We start from the raw sequence: 12,730 nt of genomic DNA, 5'->3' as shown, positions 1-12,730 counted from the left end.
TCTAAATCCATGCAGATGCTGCTTTGCTTCTGAATCACCCAAGTTCGCAACCAAATAGGTGGTAAATCTACATACTGGCATTGAGAAGGATTTCTCAATAGCAACAGACCAACTGTTCAAATTAGTACCACCCGAAATAAATACATAAATATGGCATATAGAAGCAAACACATTTGTTGATCAAAACCCTCGAAATTTTTCTATTTTTTTTGCCTGATATAGAGGGAGTCATCATGTACACTTAGCATTCTACCTTGTGTTGTTTAATGTGGTAGCCACTAATCATAGGAGACTATTTAAATTTTTAAAAGTACAATTAAATAAAGCACCATCCTCATTCTCATTACCTGCATTTCAAGTGCTTAGTAACTATAGGAAGCTAGGGATCACCATATTGGTCAGCATACATATAAAACATTTACACCATTGTTGAAACTTCCATAGGGGAAAAAAAAATAAGGTACTTCTTTAGATAAACACAGTGATTTACTAGGCACACCCAATATGAATTATTTTATTTTAAAATATTTATTTATTTATTTGGCTGCACCTGGTCTTAGCTGTGGTACACTAGATATTCGATCTTCACTGCAGCAGGTGGCAACTTTAGTTGCAGTATGTAGGATCCATTTCCCTGACAAAGTATTGAACCTGGCCCCCTGCATTGAGAACACGGAGTCTTAGCCACTGGACCACCAGGGAAGCCCCTGCCTTTGTTTGTTTAAAATTTTATATAATTAAATTCACCTCTTGTGAGGTTTTATGGGGTTCTGAATTTTTGTTTTAATCATTCATTTGACTCACTGGAAAAGACTCTGATGCTGGGAAAGATTGAGGGAGCTGGGAAAGACTGAAAGAGAAGGGAGCAACAGAGGATGAGATGGTTGGATGGCATCACTGACTCAATGGACATGAGTTTGAGCAAATTGTGAATGAGAATGAAGGACAGGGAAGCCTTGTGTGCTGCAGCCCCTGGGGTTGTAAAGAGTCAGAGATGACTTAGCGATTGAGCAGCAACAGCAATATATTTTATTCCTCTAAGGATGGAGAGATTCTATAATACGAGACTCTCTATGGAGACAAGGCCAAGCACTTATTAGGCACCACTGTTTCAAGCTCTGCACTAGACGTGTTGTTCATCTCTATTATATCGCTTAAATCTCATGACTCCCTGGGAGATAGGCATCACTGTTGCCATTTTACAGGTGAGAAGGTTGAGGCCAAGAGAGGCCACCATGTTCTTTCACTCACAAAACCTAAGAAATACTTAATTCTTCCCAACTAGTTCCACTGCTCCTAGGAGAAATAGAGTACATAGACTGAGCAGTTAATTTTCCACAGATGAGGTTTAGTTGGAGGGAAATCAGAGTTCTCTTTCATGCAACTGTAGATATTTTTATTTTTCAAAATCATCCTTTTTTTGGCAGTGGCTAAGAAGTGACTCAGGGAAGTGAAAGGCAAGGAAGAGAGAGGAAGTCTGTGCAGCTGGAAAGACTGAGTCAGACATGCATGCCATCAGTCCTCAAAGGCTCCATGCTTCTGCCACAAATACACCCAGACTTACTTTTATCATAACTTCTCCTCTCTAGTCTCTGGAAGGAATGTGCCTGATATTTATTTTTAATCTGATTCTCCCTCACCAAAATGTGGAAGGGGTAACATCTAGCCTAAAAGATGTCCCCCAGTGATTTTTGCCTCTGGCTAGTTTTGATATGGACTCGGAGAAGGCAATGGCACCCCACTCCAGTACTCTTGCCTGGAAAACCCCATGGACAGAGGAGCCTGGTGGGCTGCAGTCCATGGGGTTGCTAGGAGTCGGACACGACTGAATGACTTCACTTTCATTTTTCACTTTCCGCTTTCATGCATTGGAGAAGGAAATGGCAACCCACTCCAATGTTCTTGCCTGGAGAATCCCGGGGATGGGGGAGCTTGGTGAGCTGCCGTCTATGAGGTCGCATAGAGTCGGACACGACTGAAGCGACTTAGCAGCAGCAGCAGCAGGGTTGACCTGTGTAACTAATAGGATATTGCAGAAATGATGATGTGCTACTTCTGAAGCTAAGTGATACAAGATATTAAAGCATTAACCTTGCCCTACCTCTGGAAGAAGCCATTCAAAGCCAGTATGAAGATATTCAAGCAGCCTGTGGAGAGGCCCCCAAGGAAAGGAACTGAGGCCTCCCACCATCCACCACCAACATGCCAGGCATATGAGTAAGACACTTTGGAAGTGGATTCTCCAGACAGAGTCAAGCCTTCAGATGACTGTGGAACCAGCCAGCATATGAAACCTAGAAAGAAAACAACTCAGGTAAGCCTGTCCCAGTATGTGAACCAAGAACTTCCAGATGTTCAAGTTGGATTTAGAAAGGCAAAGTAACCAGATATCAAATTGCCAACATCCACTGGATCATAGAAAAAGCAAGAGTTCCAGAAAAACTTCTGCTTTATTGACTAGGCCAAAGCCTTTGACTGTGTGGATCAAAACAAACAGTGGAAAATTCTTCAAGAGATGGCAATACCAGACTACCTTACCTTCCTCCTGAGAAATCTGTATGCAGGTTAAGAAGTTCGGTTTGGTTAGAACCGAACATAGAACAATAGACTGGTTCCAAATCAGGAAAGAAGTACATCAAGGCTGTATACTGTCACCCTGCTTATTTAACTTATATGCAGAGTACATCATGAGAAATCCAGGGATGGGTGAAGCACAAGCTGGAATCAAGATTGCTGGGAGAAATATCAATAACTTCAGATACACAGATGACACCACCTTTATGGCAGAAAGCGAAGAAGAACTAAATAGCCTCTTGATGAAAGTGAAGAGGAGAGTGAAAAGGCTGGCTTAAAACTCAACATTCAAAAAATTAAGATCATTGCATCTGGTCCCATCATTAATGGCAAATTGATGGGGAAACAATGGAAACAGTGAGAGACTTTAATTTGGGGGGCTCCAAAATCACTGCAGATGGTGACTGCAGCCATGATATTAAAAGATGCTTGTTCTTTGGAAAAAGCTATGACCAACCTAGACAGCATATTAAAAAGCAGAGACATTACTTTGCCGACAAAGGTGTGTCTAGTCAAAGCTATGATTTTTCCAGCAGCCATGTATGGATGTGAGAGTTGGACTATAAAGAAACAAGAGCGATGAAGAACTGATGCTTTTGAACTGTGGTGTTGGAGAAGACTCTTGAGAGTCCCTTGGACTGCAAGGATATAAAAACAGACAATTCACAAGGAAATTAGTCCTGAAAATTCATTGGAAGGACTAATGCTGAAGCTGAAGTTCCAATACTTATCAGAAAATCCCTGATGCTGGGAAAGACTGAAGGCAGGATGAGAAGAGGATGACAGAGGATGAGATGGTTGGATGGCATCACCAACTCAATGGAAATGAGTTTGAGCAAGCTCTGGGAGTTGGTGATGGACAGGGAGGCCTGGCGTGCTGCAGTCCATGGGGTCACAGAGAGTCAGACATGACTGATCAACTGAACTGAACTAACTGAAGCCTGACCCAAATTCTGACCCACGGAAATAGAGTGGAATACTAAACATTTATTGCAGTTTTAAATGATTCCATTTCAGCTTAATTTTTTGGTCAGCAATAGATCACTAACACAGAGGTTTTCTCAAGTTTTCTCTAGTACCAACCCTGCAGATGGAACATCTCCCATGCTGCTTTATCCACCTTGTTCTTTCTCCATGATTATGTCTCATCTTAACACCTAGGCTGCAGGCAAGCACCAAGTCTTATACATTATTATGCTCTCTCTTCTCATGCTTGTTGGTTTAACTGGGTTCCAGTGATTTTCCTCCTTCCCCTTTGACTATTGACAGCTTTTTCCTCAACTCTAAGGTCCTTTCTCTTCAGATTTCCTCCCTTTGTTTCCTTTCTTCTTAGCTGAACAAAAGCAAGAAATATCAAAAGTGTTCTATCACAAAGTGTTCATGGCCCTCAGCAACAAGAGCCCAGAGTAGTCTTTTCAATGACTAGAGAAAGATTAAAAAGACTGTCAATTAATTTGACATGAGGGACTTCCCTGGCAGTCTAGTGGTTAAGACTTCACCTTTCAATGTAGGGGATTCAAGTTCAATCCCTGCTCAGGGAGCTAATATCTCACATGCCTCCTGGCCAAAAAACCAAAACATAAACAGAGCAATACTGTAACAAATTCAAGAAAGATCTTTTAAATGATTCACAGCGAAAAAAAAAAAAAGTAAGAAAAAAAAATAGCTTGACATGAACGCCTCCTCCCATTAGGAAATGGCTACGCATGGTGAAATAAATAAAGTTAGCAAATTTGCTTCCATCCATTTCCTGTCATTTGAACACTTGCTTCACCCATAAACTATATACATTCCACTCCTACTGGACATGCAAAGCACTATGAATGATACAAAAAACTATATATTGTCCATTTTCAAGAAACTTATAATCATGCATAGGAGACATGTCATAAAGATACAAATATTTATTCATCTTCACTATATATTTACATATCAAAGAGAGTGAAAGCTAAGGGTCAAATGAATGGTAGACTCAAGCATTAACAGATCTTCAAAGGAAGAGGTTATTGCTGTAAGCTGAATTTATAGAGGAACAAAGCCTTAACAAAGTTGCACTGTGGTAGATATTATTATAGATTCTACCAATTTCATCCAGTTCTCTTCAGTACTGAGTATAGAGATCCCTGCACATCTCAGGTGCTTGTGGCTGGCAGGGCCATGTGACTAGCTCTACTCAATGGGGTATGAGAAAAAAGTAAGATACTTCATTACAGGGTTAAGTCAGAGAAAACCCCATGTTTATTTTACTTATTTATCTTTTAAATTCTTGGCCATGTGGCATAATCTCAGTTGCCTGACCAGGGATTGAACCCAGGCCACAGCAGTAAAAAGTGCCGAATCCTAATCACCAGACCATCAGGAAACTCCCCAAAGTCCATGTTTAATTCTCTAGTTTCTCTTCCCTAAGAAAGTCACATGATGGTGTAGCTTCATCAGTTTGGGTCCCTGAATGACTATAAATAGCAGACAGAGGCCCCTGACAACTTGTGTTGAATATGTACCTTGAATAAGAGATAAGTCTTCCTTCATGTTATGCCACTGGGATTCTGGAGATGAATTTGTTATTGCAGCATAAGATAGCCTGTCTTCACTAAAACAAAGAAACAAGCAAAAAATTCCAAACCATGGAGAAATGAAAAAAATGGTACACGTAATTTATAAGTCATGTGTTACATTACCTTTCTCAAAGAAAAATCTATGTGCATATCAAGACATAGCTTGTTATGATATCTCTTAATAGAATCAAAGGTTTTTAAATAAAAACATAAAGAAGGTTGGAAAAGCAGCAGGAGAATGAGCTACTGCCCGTGGGTGATCATTACAGATCTCAGAGTAAAAGGATTATTGACGCCTCGGCCAAGAAGCATTGCTCTTTCTTTGCTTTCTTTCCTTTGAGGTTATGAGCCATATATTTCCATTTGGAAAACAGTATTTCATAACCTCTAAACCCAACATGAGTCTTGTGAAACCCCAGTCTACAGTTGAATGGCCTAAAATAAAGACTTGGAATTCCTTCAAAGCTAAGCCATTTTACACAGCAATGCTTTCTTTTTCTACCAAGAAAAGTATTCCGGCATGATGGATTCCCCACTCTCGCTGTATATTACACTCACTGCTCTACGCCTGTCACTCCCTATTCTCTTCCTAGTTGCTTGTGCCTTATTAAATTCAACACTTCAAAACAACCAATAAGAGAGCCTTGAGCCTTTCTCTTACAACCAGTGTTCCCTTTTTCCTAGAAATAAATGACATTTCCCAATCAATCCGAAGGTGAGGTTCAATGACAATTTATTTTCTTTGTAATGTTTCTCAATGAGTAGTAAATGGTCTTTGACGAGGATATGGTGATAGATTTTAGCTAAATGTTTTCATACAGACATTATCTCCCCATGTTACCTCCTCAAATCAAACTTCTTTGAATTTGATTTGCAAATAGAATTTGAGAGTCTAAAGACACAATCAAATAGACATTGGTGACTATTATTCTCAAAGCAAAGCCCCAGAGCCAATCATTTGGCATATGCAATATAACATCAAATAGAAATCCAAAGGCCCATCTCAGCCCCCAGTATCTTTGAGTATTTGTTGTGTTTGGGAGCAGGCAGGGCCGCAAGGGGGAGAAGAGGCACCTTCTGAGAAACTTATTTTAATTTTAGATTGTCTCAGTCTTTGGCCTTTAAACATTGTACTAAAGTCCAGTTTTTGTCATTTTGAAGAGATTTCCCTAGTTAACCAGTTCCCAAGGAACTAACCTCAGAGTGGTCCCTTATCTAAGGAATGCTTCAGACAACTCAACAGGAAGGATCTGCAAAGTTCTATCAGAGATTTAAAAATACCCTTAAAACACCAAATTTGAAGATGATATCTATGTCACCTAAATCTTCCAACCCCCTGTGTAACATCAACTCTTCTGATTTTTGAAGAATATTATTCTTGTGCTGCTAGTTCGCAGTGGGTATGTATTGCTAAGTCTCTTTGTTCCAAGTAAGAGAAATGAGGACAAAATGGAAGGAGAGAAGTTATTAGAAGGACACAAAGAGGGTCCAAGGACTCAGAGGCAGAGATACAGGCACTTTTGTAATGCCGGAGAATGGAACCTAGGAAATATAGTCCTCTTGTTTCTCCACTCCTCAGTCCTCAGAGGGAAATATAGCCATTCACAGATCTCAGGTTTACCTATCACAGTTCCAGCCACACAGAAAATCACTGCCTATCTATGAATCTCAAATTCCAGGAAGAGAGTCCTTGGTGGGGCAAGCTTGGATTAAGTATCCAACTCTAAAGGAAAGAATTTTTGCCAGGGAACCATATGGTGAGCAAATATGGTTGCTGAGGCTCAACTGACCACTCTTCCAGACAGGAAAGAGAGTTCTCTGAAAAGAAGAGACAGTTTAAAGATAAACAGGAGCCAGTGTTGAAGCAAAGGCTGCCATTACTGAAAGGAGTCTCATCCCTCCTATTATAGGAGTTGATATGACTTCAAATGCTCACATCATACAGCAATAAAGAGGAACTGTCCTTTCTTGGTATCTTGTCTGAAGGTCCCAAAGGGCCCCCAGTACCTTACCCTCCTATTCAGTATGGGCTCTGACAAGACGAAATGAAGCAACTTTGATTTTATGCTTTGTGTGTTTCTTATAGGGCTTCCCAAGTGGCACTAGTGGTAAAGAATCTGCCTGCCAATGTAGGAAACCCAAGAGACAAGGGCTCAATCCCTGGGTCAGGAAGATCCCCTGAAAGAGGAAATGGCAATCCACTCCACTACTGTTGCCTGGAAAATTCCATGAACAGAGGAGCCTGGCAGGCTACAGTCCATGGGGCTCCAGAGAGTCAGACACAACTGAGCAACAAAGCATTTTACTAGATTTATAGTATAAAGTGGGCACTTGGAGTCAATTCTCTGTTGACTTATCTCAGTCCTCATGTTCCTCTTTGATCTGATATTTAAATTCTACTGGTTCCTCAACTCTGTCACCTGCTATTTTCAATATATGTGAGCAATAGTAAAGTACACACCCACAAGAACTTAGAAAAGTAGTACTGCTCTTACATATGTAATGGATCAATACAAAGATATTTCATCATCTGGAAGAAAACAGGTAAGCAGAACTTGACTTTCAACTGGTCGAAGATATTAACCTATTTAAAGCAGAGGGCAGTGGGGGGGGGGGGATGGTCAGCCATGGAAACAGCCAAGGAGAAGCTACAAAGACAAATGTTGGCAGGGGACATTTAAGTATTGTCTAGGGAAAAGAAGTCTTCAGTTAACGGCCATTTGGTATTCTTACATCGGGAGAAGGGCAACCCTAATGTGGAGTATAAAGGAGGTTGTAGGCAGCTAAGGCAATGGAGTTTCAGGTCTTCTAGCAAGACCACGGAAGGATAAAAGAACATGCTACCTCAAAATGTACCATTTTGGTTTATTGATTATTTTGAGCTGTAGGCACTTGAAAAATTGTAAATGCAGGGAGAGACTTTCTCCAAACTGCCCTTATCTGCCTAAAAGCAAATCCTCCAAAAGAAGCTAAAAATTCCCTCTCTGGCAGTTTCTTCAACCAGGGAAGACTGGCTCACCACAGGTAAGGAAACAAAAAGTCAACACTACACTCAATCTTAGTCACAAATCATAATACCTCCTAGCTACTCTATTAAGCACCCACTCATCTTTGCTAAAAATCATTTACTCTCCCTAAGAGGTCTACATCTCTACCCCACTCTCCACTCTTTCCTTATTAAGAAAGGGAAATAAAGTCTGAATCTCAAGCTATCTTGGGAGTCACTCATCTTCCCCTGGGTATCTCCCATGGAAAGATAAGGTCTACATGTTAATAAACTTCTGTTTACTTTTCTCTTGTGTCAGGTTGTCTTTCATTACAAGGATCTCAGCTAAGAACTCAGTAAGGTAGAAGGAAAATTACGTTTCACTCCTCCACCAACCTCATTGTGAGACCCTGGTATCATGCTATCTAAAGAGTGACAGTCATGTTATATGAAAACATAGTCATACCATTCAACTCTTTTTGCTCTCTTCTCATGCAAAACAGGCCATTTTCTGATGCTCTGGCTCCCTGCATTGCTTGTTCAAGCCTTCACAGAGGAATGCACTGGTTGTACCGACCCAACATTCTGTGCAATGATTCAATAGCTCATTGTAAATCATAGTGGGGCACTCTGGGCTAGCATTCAGCTGCACAAGCTTGGGTAATGTGAGTTCATTCTGAGAAGAAGAATCGTCAGTGGGTTAGACCGTGGACCACATTAAATGATTGCCCCCCTTGAGAACTGCCAGAGGTAGACTCAGCCTGTTCTCATGGTGATGCCCTGAACATTGTCAGCATAGTATTGGAGTATTATTAATTCATACATGTATCAGCTTACTTTTATATAGAGTTGTCCTTGGGTATCCTTGGGAGATTGGCTCCAGAATCCCCCACAGACACCAAAATCCGCAAATGCTGAAGTCCTTTATGCAAAATAGTGGAGTATTTGTATATAACCTGTGTGTGTGTGCTTAGTCGCTCAATTGTGTCCGACTCTTTGCTACTGACCCCATGTAGTGTAGCTCACCAGGCTCCTCTGTCCATAAATCTGGATTCTCCAGGCAAGAATACTGGAGTTGGTAGCCATTCCCTTCTCTAGAGGATCGTCCCAACTCAGAGATTGAACCCGGGTCTCCTGCACCATCTGCACTGGCATCGAATTCTTTACCACTGAGACACCAGGGAAGGCCATATAACCTATGAACATCCTCTTGCATACTCAAATCATCTCTAGATTACTAATAATACCTTGTTGTTGTTTTAGTTGTTAAGTTGTGTCCAACTCTTTTGCGACCCCATGGACTGTGTAGCGCATCAAGTTTCTCTCTCCATAGGATTTCCTAAGCAAGAATACTGGAGTGGCTTGCCATTTCCTTCTCCAGGGGATCTTCCCAACCCAGGGATCAAACCCATGTCTCCTGTGTCTCCTGCACTGGTAGGTGGATTCTTTACCACTGAGCCACACTAGGGGAATCATACTTATAATACTTAATACAATGTAAATGCTGTGTAAACAGTTGTAAATACAATGCAAATGTTGCCAATACAATAAATTCAAGTTTTGCTTTCTGGAATTTTTTTTTCCAAGTATTTTTGATCCAAAATTACTTGAATCTGAAATGTGGAACCTATGGATAGGAAGCACCAACTGTAATCATCTAAAAAGATGACACAAGAGTAATGCTAATAATATGGTTTTTTAAAGCAATAAACTCCCTTGTAAACCTATTTACATTTTCCATTTGTGGTTCTTGTCTTCTTGCCCTTATTCATATACCTGCCTATTCTTGCATATCTGCAAGAATGCAAATCTTGCATTCCTGACATTTTGTATTTTCTTTTTTCACACTGTATCAGAACTACTTTAATAAATTACTTCACAACCATTTTGCATATTTTATCACTGGCTTCACAATGAAATTATAGATAACATTATAATGCCACTGTAATGAATATTCTGTTCGACTTCTGTCACATTACTACCTGAGGAAACTCCCCTAGAATTCTTATCTTAGAGGATTATCTCTTTTGATCAGACTCTATGCTGTCAAACTATCCAGCAAAAGGAATTCACCTACCCATAATGTCATTAGTAGTCTAAATGCTGTTTCATCACAATGTTCTCAGCACTAAACCTTACCATTTTTTGAAATACTGAATATTTTAGATCACAATATTTTCAAAATTTCATCCTGTTATGAAACAGCTCTATATAAATTAGGAAGGTGTCCAGGAATAGTTATACATTTAATGTGTAATTCAGGACTCTAAATATCCTACTGTGTCTTTTAAAAAGATTATGCTAAAGCAAATACAAAGGAGTTGAAATGATTACAAGAAAAAAAAATCTCTTTTGCAATATAAGCAGGCAAACACAATTTACAAAATCATGTTGCAAACGACTGTATGTTTTATCTGCTGTGTGCCCCTAAGGGTCATGCACGCATGAAAGGGGCTTTAATTTGACATAACTGTCTGCTTTGTTTTGTTTGTTGTATGAATTCCCTGCTATAAGGAAATGCTTTCAGTTGTTTCTCTATCTCATAAGCACCTGTTGCAAAAAATATTTGTATACCCCAAAAGCAACTCAACAGATATTAAAACCTTGTACCAGGAAGGCAAGAAGCTAATTTTCTAACTAGAATTGTCCAGCTCAGGGGTCTATAAAACTGTAACTCAGTGTAATATCACTTGACTTTGACTGCAATAAATAGATACTTCCTAGGCGACAACTTGGGGAAAGGGCAATCAAATATTTCACATTAGTGTGCATATCTTTTTTTGCCCTTCTCTCTTCTTTCCTTCTTTCCTTTTGTCTTTAATTCTTCTACATAGAAAAATTCTCAAGAATCAAAGACATGCCCCTGTTTGCATTTTTATAAGCTAGTCAGTTTTGCTTCCAGGTTTCTGAGGTTTTTGAACACCAAAAATACAACTCAAAAATAATCCCATGCTATATTCAAAAATCATTTTCCACAGTCATTAGCCCATAGCACCAATTTTCCTTTTGAAAACACACCAAAAAAATAATCATTTTTTGAGACAAATTCTCATTTAGAATGATTCAAAGAGAATACAAATTTGATGATCACCGTGAGAGCCCAAGTAATAGATACCAGGAAATAATAATAAAATTTATGGTGGCCTTAAAACTGTTTAACTCCTTTCAAGAAACTCTGAATTATAGGGTAGTATATATAACCAAGGACTGGCAACAATTCACAAAATTCCACAAGAGTTTCCCCTTTGAATGTGTAGGCAAAGATGCTTAAATTGTTCCCCTTTGAAAAATAAAGATTATTTATTATTTACCTTCCTGTGCATCGGGCACTCCCACAACATGTCTATAACTCTTATGTTCTCAGGTTTGAGCTTCAAGGTCTCCAAATGCATAAGGAAGTAGTAGAATGGTGAGCCAACAAACTTTGTTTGTTGTTTGTATGTTTGTTTGTTGTTCGGTCTGATTTTGGAGGGAAAGAAAAGGGGGGATAGAGAGGGAGGAAAAAAAAAGGGCAGAGAGAGACAGAGACACCAACACCTTCATAAAGAAATCCACAGAACAGAACTGAAGTAGGTGAATCAGTAACATGAATACAATTATTTTTTCCCTCTAGATGATTATTCTAGTAGGAAGAAAGATTTGAAACCACTGAATGTTGGTTGTTTTTTTTTTTTTCAAATGATAACCACCTACGGCTTTCTCCAAAGAGACACATGTAAAATCTGGCAGGTTGTTTTCAGTTCTGTCAGGAAAATATTTAGTAACAGCCTTGTAAAAGCAAGTACTCACAGCAGCCCCAGGGAGCTGTGGATTTGCTTTGTAGTCTTATGTCTTTCAACAATTTCCTTTGTTGCTTTGTGTGTTCTCTCACAAAGGCCCTAACTTCTTCTACGGATGGATTTACCACTCTCTCTGCATGAATGTTGTCTTGAAGTGTACGAACACTCTAACCGGGCTCTGCCTGATGGTCTTGGCACCTGTAGGTCTCTAAAAATGACCCACAGGATGGGAATGGTGAAATTCATATTGACTGATCCCATAAAGATGTGGTGAAGCTTGATAGGCTAGTAGCTTTAAAATCTTTTCAAGGTAAAAGTACTACATCAAAAGCTCTGTATTCTCAGCATAATTTGCTAGCAGAAAGAAATTTTTACCTGGGTAATGAGTACTTCCCATTTCATGAAGTGCTTGTCACCAGCAAATCCCTTTTTGAAATTTAGATAAATTTCTAAGATGCATAAGAAACAAAGCTAAGCAGCAGACCTTGCTGGTATGAAATTTCTGATCTGGCAGGCACCATTTGTCACCTCAAACAAGTGTTACAATCAAAATCTAATATCACAGTTTCTTTACATGATATATGTGTTAAACATTATACCCACTTATCACTTGTACCAGGTCAAAAACTGACAAGTATTTGTTTTAAGATAAGACATTATTGAACAACACAATTTTTTATTGAGCACATCTCCACTTACTATATCTGTAACTTTGAGAATATTATTGAATTCTTCTAAGTAATTTCCTCATCTATATAAACAAGGCTAATGATAGTACCTACCTTGTAGGATGGTTGTGAGACTTTAAAAATAATTAATTATTAAAATTAATTATT

General features: G+C 39.3%; 1 protein-coding gene across 4 annotated transcripts in view; it reads right to left on the bottom strand.

The window, feature by feature from the left end:
- The window catches only part of FHIT (fragile histidine triad diadenosine triphosphatase), a 1,485,355-nt gene that overhangs the window by 1,100,836 nt on the left and 371,789 nt on the right, over positions 1-12,730 (bottom strand). The window lies entirely within an intron of this gene.

Source organism: Muntiacus reevesi, chromosome 4, assembly GCF_963930625.1.
Source record: "Muntiacus reevesi chromosome 4, mMunRee1.1, whole genome shotgun sequence".
Classification (NCBI taxonomy): domain Eukaryota; kingdom Metazoa; phylum Chordata; class Mammalia; order Artiodactyla; family Cervidae; genus Muntiacus; species Muntiacus reevesi.
The sequence above is the reverse complement of the archived record's forward strand: the minus strand, read 5'-3'. Positions and strand labels throughout refer to the sequence as shown.